The sequence below is a fragment of the Pelophylax lessonae genome (genome assembly GCF_965119305.1).
Source record: "Pelophylax lessonae genome assembly, chromosome: 6".
Classification (NCBI taxonomy): Eukaryota; Metazoa; Chordata; class Amphibia; order Anura; family Ranidae; genus Pelophylax; species Pelophylax lessonae.
Window position 1 is genome coordinate 88,941,268 of NC_138773.1, and position 12,618 is coordinate 88,953,885.

Genomic DNA, 12,618 nt, shown 5'->3' on the forward strand with positions numbered 1-12,618 from the left:
CCCTCTATCCTATAACATGTCACAGATCCCCCTATTTGAGTGTGATTTTTGTGAACAAGAAACCAGGAGGCTTGGTTTGGGAGCTGACAATCTAATGTCATTTCAAAACTGTAAAGATGACTGAAGTCAGTGACAGTACTAGAATGTTACTGTGGTAGCATAAGGTATCCTACCTGTCAGAGGTGTTCACAGGGCGATGTCTATGCATGTATAACTGCAGTCCAGATCGCATTCCTCCAGCTAGGGCAGGCTGCCTTCCGACGGCCCATGGACCGCATGCGGCCTGCCAGGGTCCGGTACCGCCGCCCAGGCTGATCACCATCCAGGGTGAAGTTTGGGGGGCCAATGCACTCCCGCAGGCTGCTAGGCCGAATACAGCAGGCCGCTGCTAAGCCGCCGCTATCCTAACAGGCCGCCGCCATTGTCTTGCAGAGCACACGAGGCCGCCATATTGGCGTAGCCTCGTGTCTCCAGCATGGGGGCGGCCATGTTTGAGGTGACCAAACACCTCGTGGAGCCAGGGGGAGGCGCCGGAAGGCGTGTTAAGGGGCGGAGCCGCCTCCTTTACCCAGGAAAAAGGGCCAAAGACTTCCTGTCTATAACAGGACAGCACTGAGCAAGCTGATGAAAACTTCTGTGCATCAGGGATGAGCCTTGGGATCTCTCTCTCTCTCTCTCTGTGGGGTCCAAAAAGGCAGGTAACACTGAGGGGCGCTGTTGCAACTGGGGGATACAAAAAAAAAAAAAGTTTTTTACTTTGTAATTTTTTTGTCGCTGGCAAATGTCTGGTATAATCATTGACCCTGCCGCATAGGTATCCCCACCGGATCCCCTCAAGGTGGCCGCAGGACCCTTCAGTACCTCACTTGTTTTTAATGCATTATCGGCAGTTTTGGAGTCTTTGGTATCCGGGGTGGAGGTGGCCTGTCGGGGACGGGGGTCAAGAAGCGACCCCCGCCTACCCCTATTTTTTATCTGATACTTCAGATACGGATTCGGAGCTGGTCAATGTGATTCTGAGCCAGACGCTGCTGCTTCGGGTTCCTCCTCTGGGGCTGCTGTCTCGCGCCCGTCTCCTCTGATAGTGAGGATGACCTTTCTGCCTCCGCCATAGCGCACGACAAGGCGCTGGTGGACGCACTGATTGTGTCTGTCCGGGAGACCCTAAAACTGGAGGTTGCACCTGCGGATGCAGCTGATACGGAAGTTGCCTTTGGCACTCGCAAGCCCTCCAGGGTGGCGAAGGTGTTTCCCTTTCCCAAATGCTTTGACGATATCATCAAAAAGGAGTGGGTCCGTCCAAAACGAACCCCTGGGATGCCCAAACGGTTTGCTAGGCGCTACCCGTTTGAAGAGTCCCTCCTTAAGAAATGGATGGTGCCACCTTCGGTGGATCCGCCGGTTTCCAGACTAAATAAAGCTACTATTATCCCGTTGGAGGATTCCCCGTCCTTCCGGGATCCAGTTGATCGTAGGGCGGAATCTGTGTCCCGTTCCATATTCTCCCTGGCAGGGTCGGCCTTGAGGCCAGTGTTTACCATTGCTCTGGTTTTGCAGACGTTGACGGAATGGGCCAAGCTGTTATGCCATGACCTGGAGGGGAGAAGTCTCCCCCCTGCCGTGGCAGATTTGCTGGAGCAGATGGTGCAGGGGCTACAGTTTGTTTGTGATGCCGCGCTGGACGCTGCTCCATTACTGGGGCGTGTGTCGATCTCGGCGGTGGTCCTCCGGCGCATGCTCTGGTTGAAGTGCTGGTCGGCGGATCAGGCCTCCAAAAAAGCCTTGACTGATCTCCCTTTTCAGGGGGATCGCCTGTTTGGTGCTACCTTGGATGAGATTATCAAGGGTCTCACTGGGGGCAAGAGCACCTTTCTACCACAGGCTACTAAGGGTAAGGAACCTCATTATCGGCAGTTTTGGAGTCTTTGGTATCCGGGGTGGAGGTGGCCTGTCAGGGACGGGGGTCAAGAAGCGACCCCCGCCTACCCCTATTTTTTATCTGATACTTCAGATACGGATTCGGAGCTGGTCAATGCAGCTGCAGGTCCCTCTTATGGGGCTGTTGTCTCAGGTAATGTCTCCTCAGCAGTGAGGAGAATGTTTCTGCCTCCGCCATAGCACAAGAGTGGTGGATGCACCAGTTGTGTCCGTCCGGGAAACCTTTAGTCTTGAGGTTACACCGGCAGAGGTAGCTGAGACTGAAATTCCTTTTTGGTACTGGTTAGCCTACCAAAAGGGCGAAGGATTTTCCTTTACCCAAATGGGGTCGTTTTGTAACGAACCCCTGTTATTTCCTAACACCACAGACTGTTAGGATAAAGAGGACCTCGTAACCAAGGAGGACCTTCCCTTTCTGCTCATAAAGAGTTGTTCGTTCCGCGAGGGCGGGCGATAAGGCGCAACCCTCCAAAGCCCCTTTAGAGGGCTTTCAAAGGGCGCTGGTCGGCTAAACAAAAAGTCCGGCTCAGCCAAGCCTGATTAATACAGCCTGATGCGCCCCTACCCATCTCTGGGGTGGGGGGAGGTCTTCACCGGTTTCCGGATCCATGGCTTGCCAGAACCCCGGACTAAGGGGTTCGCGAGGTCATACGGTCAGGATACAGGATCGAGTTTCGATCACTTCCACCGGTGCGATTCTTCCCTTCTAACATTTAACGGTTTCAGGGGTTCTATTCGAACCTGTTCACAATGCCCAGGAAAGAGGGCAAGGTGCGTCCAATTTCTGAACTTGGGGAAAAATAGAGTCCATCCGAACAAGTGGTGGCCTCCCTGCATCAGGGGGATTTCCTGGCGTCCATAGACATTTAGGATGCCTATCTTTATATCCCCATCATCACAGGACATCAGCGTTTTTCTTCGCTTTCCCAAAGATCATCCCTGGTTTCCACCAGGAGACTGAACTATCTGGGCCTAAGGTTGGATACATCCTGGGCAAGAGAGTTTCTCCTTGCGGAGAAACTCCAGAAGGTTCAGTCAACGATTCGGATGTTGCTGTCCGTCAATTGGCTGGGCGGATGGTGGCCTTCTTAGAGGCAGCACCGTATACCCAGTCTCATACCCGAATTCTCCTGAAGGAGATTCTTTTCTTATGGAATCAGAATTCCGATTTCCTGGACAATCGGATCCGGTTGAGCGGACCAGGGAGCCTCCGATGCTCAACCAGGGGAAGTCATTCCTTCCGATAGTATCCAGGTTACCAATAGGGTATCGGAACTGAGAGCGATCAGATTTTGTCTGATTTTCTGGACCGAGCAGCTCTAGAGCAGCCCGATTCGGATCCAATCGCACAATGCCACGGTCATGACTTATGTCAAGAAAGGGGCACTTAGAGTGTCCTGGTGGCCATCAAAACGACTAGCATCTTTTGTTGGACGGAACGGTTTGTTCCGGATCTCCCCGCAGTGTTCACTCCGGGGGTGGGAAATCGGCAGGCAGATTATTTCAGCCGTCAGATTCTGGATCAAGGGGTATGGCCTCTTCATCCAGAGGTTTTTCACTAGCTGTCCCTTCATTGGGGCACCCCGGATGTGGATCTGTTGGCACCTTGGCTCAACAGGAAGGTGCGGAGGTTTGTAGCTCGCACCCGCGATCCTCTAGCGGACGCAGCAGAAACGCTGATCGCCCCGTGGGGGCAGTATCAGCTACTGTATGCCTTCCATCCTCTCAAGTTACTGCGGGAACTTCTTCGCAGGATAGAGGTGGAGGGAATTCCAGTTATTCTGGAAATTCCGGACTGGCCTCGTCGAGCCTGGTACGCCGACTTGGTGAGGCTTGGTGAGGCAAGTTTTTTTAGATGCATCTTTTTTTTTTTTTAGTTAGCTTTTTTCTCCAGTTGTTCCTGTGAGATCTTCAAGCAATTATGCCGGATCTGTGCGACGGGCTGGATGCTGAGATCCAGTGGTCACCCCAGCCGGCCTACGAGCGCGTGCAGGCCCAGCTCCGCGCTGGGTCGGCTGCGACACAGTCCCGCTGGACGAGGACTGGCCCGCGGGTTAAACGTCCTGCCGAGTCGCATACGACCGGTCGACGGCCGAGTCGCAGCGTCTCCTTTTGGCCGACACCCCCCCCACTGGGCGACGAGGGGTTTTGTTCCGGTATGGTGAGTAAATGCTTCCCCCCCTTTCTCCTCATGGCTGACTCTGGGGTGGAGCCGGGTCCCTCCCTGGGACGGTCGGACCCCCACTAATCTGGGTTCCCCTCTGTTCCCCTGTGCACCCCCTCCTGGGGTGTCCCTCTCCATCCCAGGGGTGTTTGTGTGGGGTGGCTAGCTGTTCGTGCAGGTTGTGCGGGGGGGGCTTCCTCCCTGGCTTCCCAGGGCCTACCTGCCAATCGGTCGTCTGTTAGTGATGTGGGGACCCCCCTTCCTGCCGCAGCGCGACGGGTTCCCCTGGTGTTGCCATGGACCCTGCTGCACATGTGTCCCCACCTGATCCCCTCAAGGTGGCCGTGGGGCGATTCTCCACTCACCATTGATGCGCTTTCGGCGGTCCTGGAGTCATTTGTGTCCCGGGTGGAGGTGGCCTGTCAGGGACGGGGGGCTAAAAAGCGACCCCCGCCTACCCCTGTCTCGTTTGATTCTGAGCCAGACGCTGCTGCTTCGGGTTCCTCCTCTGGGGCTGCTGTCTCGCGCCCGTCTCCTCTGATAGTGAGGATGACCTTTCTGCCTCCGCCATAGCGCACGACAAGGCGCTGGTGGACGCACTGATTGTGTCTGTCCGGGAGACCCTAAAACTGGAGGTTGCACCTGCGGATGCAGCTGATACGGAAGTTGCCTTTGGCACTCGCAAGCCCTCCAGGGTGGCGAAGGTGTTTCCCTTTCCCAAATGCTTTGACGATATCATCAAAAAGGAGTGGGTCCGTCCAAAACGAACCCCTGGGATGCCCAAACGGTTTGCTAGGCGCTACCCGTTTGAAGAGTCCCTCCTTAAGAAATGGATGGTGCCACCTTCGGTGGATCCGCCGGTTTCCAGACTAAATAAAGCTACTATTATCCCGTTGGAGGATTCCCCGTCCTTCCGGGATCCAGTTGATCGTAGGGCGGAATCTGTGTCCCGTTCCATATTCTCCCTGGCAGGGTCGGCCTTGAGGCCAGTGTTTACCATTGCTCTGGTTTTGCAGACGTTGACGGAATGGGCCAAGCTGTTACGCCATGACCTGGAGGGGAGAAGTCTCCCCCCTGCCGTGGCAGATTTGCTGGAGCAGATGGTGCAGGGGCTACAGTTTGTTTGTGATGCCGCGCTGGACGCTGGGGCGTGTGTCGATCTCGGCGGTGGTCCTCCGGCGCATGCTCTGGTTGAAGTGCTGGTCGGCGGATCAGGCCTCCAAAAAAGCCTTGACTGATCTCCCTTTTCAGGGGGATCGCCTGTTTGGTGCTACCTTGGATGAGATTATCAAGGGTCTCACTGGGGGCAAGAGCACCTTTCTACCACAGGCTACTAAGGGTAAGGAACCTCGTCGCAGACGGGGACCTTCCTTTTCAGCTCACAAGAAGTTTTTTCGCTCCTCCGGGGCGGGTGACAAGGTGAAGCCTTCCAAAGCCCCCCCGGGGGGTTTCAAGAGACCCTGGTCTGGTAAGTACTGAAGCCTGAAGGTGCGCCCCCACCCATATCAGGGGTGGGGGGCGTCTTCGCCAGTTCCCGGACCCGTGGCTCTCCAGGATTCCAGACAAATGGGTTCACGAGGTCATACGGTCGGGATACAAGATCGAGTTTCACTCGCTTCCACCGGTGCGATTCTTCCCTTCCAATATGCGACTGTCCCCGGATCGCCTAAAGGCTCTGTTGGGGGCAGTGCAGGACTTGATGCAACAAGGAGTGGTGGTTACGGTTCCCTGTGTGGAACGTTTTCAGGGTTTTTACTCAAACCTGTTCACAGTGCCCAGGAAAGAGGGCAAGGTGCGTCCAATACTGGACTTAAAGGCGCTCAATTGTTTTGTCCGGTTGCAAAAATTCAAGATGGAGTCCATTCGCACAGTGGTGGCCTCCCTGCATCAGGGGGATTTTCTGGCGTCCATAGACATCAAGGATGCCTATCTTCACGTTCCCATTTACGCAGGACACCAACGGTTTCTGCGCTTTGCTGTGGGAGAGGACCATTATCAGTTTGTGGCGTTACCCTTTGGTCTCGCTTCTGCTCCCCGGGTCTTCACAAAGGTTTTGGCCCCAGTTCTTGCGCTGTTGCGGCAGCGGGGCATATCGGTTCTGGGCTACCTGGGCGACCTCCTTTTCTGTGCGGAGTCTCCGAAGGCTTTGTTGTCAAACTTGGAGATCACCATGACCTCTTTGGAAGAGTTTGGGTGGCTGGTGAACCTGCAGAAGTCATCCCTGGTTCCCTCCAGGAGGCTGGACTATCTGGGCCTGACTTTGGATGCGTCCTTGGCCAAAGTGTTTCTCCCTGTGGAGAAACTCCAGAAGATTCGGTCGACGACTCAGTTGTTACTGTCCACCAACTGGCCGTCCCTTCGGACTTGCATGAGGGTTCTGGGACTGATGGTGGCGTCTTTCGAGGCAGTACCTTTTGCTCAGTTTCATACGCGGACTCTCCAAAAGGAGATTCTTCTCAAATGGAACGGAATCCCGATTCCCTGGACAATCGGATCCGGCTGAGCGAGTGGACCAGGGAGTCTGGTTTGGTGGCTTCGGTCTCCGATGCTCAGTCAGGGGAAGTCCTTTCTTCCGATCTATTGGACGATTGTCACCACGGATGCCAGTCTATCCGGGTGGGGAGGGGTTCTCGGCAGGCTGTCTGCTCAGGGGCTCTGGTCCCTCGAAGAATCCAGGTTGCCGATAAATGTGTTGGAACTGAGAGCGATCAGGTTTTGCCTGGTTCACTGGACCGAGCATCTTCGGGGCTGCCCGGGTTCGGATTCAGTCGGACAATGCCACGGCCGTGGCTTATGTCAATCACCAAGGGGGCACCAAGAGTGTTCTGGCGGCCGTGGAAGTGGCCGGCATTCTTCGTTGGGCGGAACGGTTTGTTCCGGCACTCTTTCCGCAGTTCACATTCCGGGTGTGGAAAATTGGCAGGCGGACTTTCTCAGCCGTCAGACCTTGGATCAAGGGGAATGGTCTCTTCATCCAGAGGTGTTTCACCAGTTGTGCCTTTGTTGGGACACCCCGGACGTGGATCTGTTGGCATCTCGGCTCAACAGGAAGGTGCAGAGGTTTGTAGCCCGCTCCCGCGATCCTCTGGCGGACGCCGCAGACGCACTGGTTGCTCCGTGGGCGCAGTTTTAGCTGCTGTCTGCCTTTCCTCCTCTCAAGTTGCTGCCGAAACTTCTTCGCAGGTTGGAGGCGGAGGGAATTCCAGTCATCCTTGTGGCTCCGGACTGGCCTCGTCGGGCCTGGTACGCCGACTTGGTCAGGCTTGTCGCGGACGCTCCTTGGCGACTTCCTCTCAGGGAGGATCTGCTGTCTCAGGGACCGATCTTCCATCCTGCTTTACGATTGCTGGCTTTGACAGCTTGGCTGTTGAGAGCCAGGTGCTGAAGGACAGGGGTTTGTCTGCTTCAGTTATTCCTACTCTGATTAAAGCGAGGAAAGCGACTTCCAGAAAGATCTATCATCGCACATGGAAGTCTTATATCACGTGGTGCGAGTCCCTCGGGGTTCCTCCACGTTCTTACTCGGTGGCTCAGATATTGGCCCTCCTGCAACGGGGGGTTGAGCAGAAGCTGGCCTTGAGCACTATCAAGGGTCAGGTTTCAGCATTGGCGATCTTCTTCCAGAGGCCACTGGCTACTCATTCTTTGGTGCGGAATTTCATCCAGGGGGTGCGGCACCTGGTTCCTCCGGTGCGTGCGCCCTTGCCGCCCTGGGATTTTAATTTGGTATTGTTGGTTCTCCAGAAACCTCCCTTTGAAAATATTAGGGAGATTCCCTTGCTTACCTTATCCCAGAAGGTGGCCTTTTTGGTGGCTATCACTTCTGCATGCAGGGTGTCAAAACTGGCTGCGTTGTCCTGTCATTCCCCATATCTGGTGGTTCATAAGGATAAGGTGGTTCTTCGTCCGAATCCGTCCTTCCTTCCTAAGGTGGTTTCCGACTTTCACTTGAATGAGGATATTGTGTTACCTTCCCTGTGTCCTAAGCCCAGTCATCCTCGGGAGTTTGCATTACACTCCTTGGATGTGGTTCGGGCGATCAGGGTGTACTTGGCTACTACTGACTCTCTTCGTAAGGCTGATTCACTTTTTGTGATCACGGATGGCCCTAGAAAGGGGTTGCCTGCGTCTGCCACGACTATCTCCAGATGGATCAGACAGACGGTGGTGCAGGCTTATTCTATTAAGGGTCAGGTTCCTCCGTTCCCTGTTAAGGCGCACTCTACTCGGGCTCTTAGTGCTTCCTGGGCCTTCCGCCATCAGGCGTCGGTGCTTCAGGTTTGCAAGTCGGTTCATACCTTTACTAAATTTTATAAGGTTGATGTGCTGGCATCGGCGTATGCCTCTTTTGGCCGCAAGGTTTTGCAGGCCTTTGGTCTACCTCGGGGGTTCTGGTTTTTTTTCAGGTGAATCTCATCTTCTTGTTTCGATGAGTCCTCTGTGCTTCTGGTTGGCTCTGTTTTGGCCTTCTGGATTGGATTTTTTTTCTGTTATCCCACCCCTCATTTATGGCACTGCTTTGGGACGTCCCTATGGATATCAAGATATGGATTCTGTGTCTGTCAATGAGCGACAGAGAAAACTGGATTTTTGACTTACCGTAAAATCCTTTTCTCTTAAGCTCATTGACAGACGCAGTACCCCCCCTCTATTTTGAGTTGGGTTGGTATGAGTCTCTGACGCTGCTTTGTTACATAACTGACATCCTATAGCAGGGAGAGAGAGGGTATACCCCCTGGGACTGCCCATAGGTGTGGCCAGAACTTTTTTTCTGCTTAGTGTCCTACTCCTGTAGGGGGCAGTATAACCCTATGGATATCAAGATATGGATTCTGCGTCTGTCAATGAGCTTAAGAGAAAAGGATTTTAAGGTAAGTCAAAAATCCATTTTTTTTTTTTTTTTTTGTACACTTTTTTTTGTCACTTCATAATATATTGCTCACACATGCCATGGGTATATGTATCATGACACCCTAAAATACATTCTGCTGCTTCTTCTGAGTACAGGGATACCACATGAGACTTTTTAGGAGCCTAACTGTACTGGACCCCGGAAACCAATCACCGCCTTCAGGTTTTTTAAGGGCATAAATTGCTTATTTTTCTTTCTCACTACCTACCACAGTTGCTGAGGCCCTTAAATGTCAAGATAGAACCCCCCCCGGAAATAACCCCGTTTTGGAAAGTAGACACTCCAAGCTATTTTCTGAGAGGCATGTTGAGTCCATGGAATATTTTATATTTTGCCACAAGTATCAGCAAAAAGCCAAAATTTTTTTTTTTTTTTTTTGTTTTTTTTTTTACTCAAAGTTGTCAATTAAATTATATATTGCTCAAACATGCCATGGCTATATGTGAAATAACACCCCAAAATACATTCTGCTGCTTCTCCTGAATATGGGGATACCACATGTGTGAGACTTTTTGGCAGTCTAGCCCTGTACAGGACCCCGAAAACCAATCACTGCCCTCAGGCATAAGGGCATAAATTGTTGATTTCACTCCTCACTACCTATCACAGTTTCGGAGGCCATGAAATTCCAAGATAGCACAAAACCACCCCAAATTATCCTTTTTCGGAAAGTAGACACCCCAAGGTATTTGCTACGAGACATGGTAAATATTTTGCAGCTCTCATTTGTTTTGGAAAATTAAGAAGGAAAAGGAAAATGTGTTTTCTCTTTCGTTCATTGACAGACACAGCTCCATATCTTCTTTGACCCGAGGGTTATGCTGCTCTTCCTAGGAGTAGAACACTAGGCGGAAAAAGGGTTAACAAAGTTTAACTTCGCCCATGGGGCAGTCCTAGGAGGTACACTCCCACTTCCTGCTCTAGGATCTTAGTTTTTTCTGCCTAATCAGGAGTAAGGACCTAGGTCCTTGCTGGTATCTCTGGTCCTGGCTTTTTTTCCTTTTAAACTGAATTTTTTTTCTTTTATTATTTTCTGTTCCTGTGAGAACTACAATCTATTGCCGGACTGGGTGACTGACTGGATATCCTAGATCCTTACGGTCTTCCCAGTCTGGCCAGTGAGTGCGCAGGCCTCAGCTCCACACTAGGTCAGCTGCAACATAGTCCCACTGGACGGGGACCGGCCTGTTAGTGAAACACCTCACAAGGACAGACACGACCTGGTCGCAGCCTGAGTCTCAGCGTACCTCTAGCCTGCAACACCCCCATTCCAAGATGGGGAGGTGGCCTGCCCAGAGTGGCGCCCACCCGGTTCCATGGTGTGGTAAGTAGTGTCCCCCCTTCTCCCTGTGTGGTCCCTCGGGATGGACGTGGGCCCCTCCTTGGGATGGTCGGACCCTCTGGGTCCCTTCCATTCCCCCCAGCCCCTCTAACAGTCACGGTGGTCTTTTGGTCCCAACCTACCCCCACTCCCCCCTGCAGGTGAGGTAGGAGCTTGCTCTGCCACTTGCGCCTGTAAGAGGGGGGTGGATGTGGTTGTTGCTAACCGAGCTGTCTGGATCACACACGGGGGTCTTTGAGCAAGTTCCCGGTCCCCTGGGGGTTAGTGACTGGGAAAGGGAAGTCCTTTGGGCTCCCTGCATTGGTTATTGGGCTGGGGGGGAGCCGATGTCTCATCATCTGCGGGTCTACACCTCACGGGGCTAGATCGGACCTAAAATTTAGTCCACGGCTTTGCGGCCTACTCGCGGCTGTCCGGGTGTCTGACCAGGCTTTCCGAGTGCCTGACCAAGCTGTCCGCGTGCCTGACCAAGCTGTCCGCGTGCCTGACCGAGTTGATGATATAGCAGACGGTACTGCCGACGGATGTGCGCCTCACGAGGCCGTATCGGGCCAGAAATTGAGGCCGCGGCTGTACGAGTGCCTGGCCAGGCTGTCCAAGCTGCTGATATGGCAGATGGTGCTGCCGACGGTTGCGCGCATCACTCGGCCGGGTTGGGCCGGAAGTTGGGGGCGCAGCTTTGCGGCCCACTCACGGCTGACGGAGCTGGCTTTCCAGGCGACTGATCAAGCTGTCCAAGTTGCTGATCAAGCTAACAGCTGCCGGCGGACTCGCGACTTACACGGCCGGATCGGGCACCAAATGTAGGCCACGGCTTTGCGGCCTACTTGCGGCTGGCTGTCTGAGCTTCTGGCCAGGCTGTCCGAGCTGATAACCAGGCTGTTTGGGCTGCTGACTGGGTTGATGGAGCAGCAGACGGGTGTCCGCTTTTCCCTCCTCCCCCTCTGGAAGTTGGAGACATGTAGTCTGCCTGGCTCCCCCCTTAAACTGGGGGGGGGGGGGGGGGGGCGCTGCATGTTTTTTTTAGCGAAGTGAAGTTTTGTGTGTCTGCTTCCCGGCAGGGGCCACTTCGTCCCCTTTCTATTATGTCCTCTATGGAGGGCGACTCCTAGGTTTAATAGATGGTCTTTTGTGAACCTTTAGCCGGCGTCTCCTTGCGGGACTGTGGTTGGCGACCTCCCCTGCTTGTTATGTTCTGAGGGTGTGCTTAGCATATATCGACTCTACTGGGTCTGCATCCACGTTCTTTGCTCTGATGGTGAGGATGATTCCTCTTTTACTGCAAGGGCGCTAGTGGATGCACTGATTGTATCGGTACAGGCAAACTTTTACACATGGAGGATACAGCTGCTGCTGAGTCAGAGGCACCGGTCCCCTTGGGGCCTGTATATCCCCTAAAGTGGCAGAGGTATTTCCCTTTTCCCGCCTACTGTGACAAAATTGTCGTGAGTCAGTGGAGGAGTTCTAAACACAATATGGCGGTGCCTAAGTTTCGATAGACGGTATCCCTTGAAGAGTCTCATTGAATATGTGGGCAGTCCCACCTGTTATGGACTTTCAGGTCTCCAGGCTGAATAATTCTGCTCTATTTCTGGTGGAGGAGTCTCTGGTATTTAAAAGATCCTTTTGACGAGAGAGCTAGACTTTGGTCCATCACATGTTTTCTGTGGCCAGTTCGGTCCTTAAGCCGGTGTTCACCATAGCATGGTGTCCCTGACTTTCCCGAGTAGGCAAAGCTTTTGCAACAAAATCTGGAGGGGGAACAGATTCCTCCTGCTTTTGCAGAGCTGGTTCCATGAGAACCTGGTCTTGTATGCCGAGAGCGGGTCCTTCCAGACCAGTAGACAAACACCCCTTCCGCTTGAAGGGGGCGCTCTCACCTCTATCTGGGGTGGGGGGAGGATGTATTTGTTGCTTTCCGGACCCGTGGATCTCCCTGACAAGATCAAGTTTTTGGTCTTCTCCTCAAGAGAGGTTCTTTGCTTCCAACCTGCGTTTATCCCCAGACAGCCTGCGAGGTCTCTTCGGGGCTGTGCAAGACTTGCTAGTACAAGGGGTGATTGTTTCGGTCTCAGATCTCGGAACGTTTGTTTCATGCTTGCTTATTTGCAAGGAGCATTATCAAGAGATCTCACCTCAAACCCCCCTGGTTTTTCGCAAGTGTTGGCCCCGGTGTTGGTGTTGTTGTGCCAGTAGGGAATTGCGATCCTGGAGTACCTGGATGATCATCTTCTGTGAGCAGAGTATCCCAATGCTCTGAAG

General features: G+C 53.4%; 1 protein-coding gene across 1 annotated transcript in view; it reads left to right on the forward strand.

The window, feature by feature from the left end:
- Positions 1–12,618, forward strand: part of INTS1 (integrator complex subunit 1) — a 385,650-nt gene that overhangs the window by 352,638 nt on the left and 20,394 nt on the right. The gene's annotated exons all lie outside the window — the stretch shown is intronic.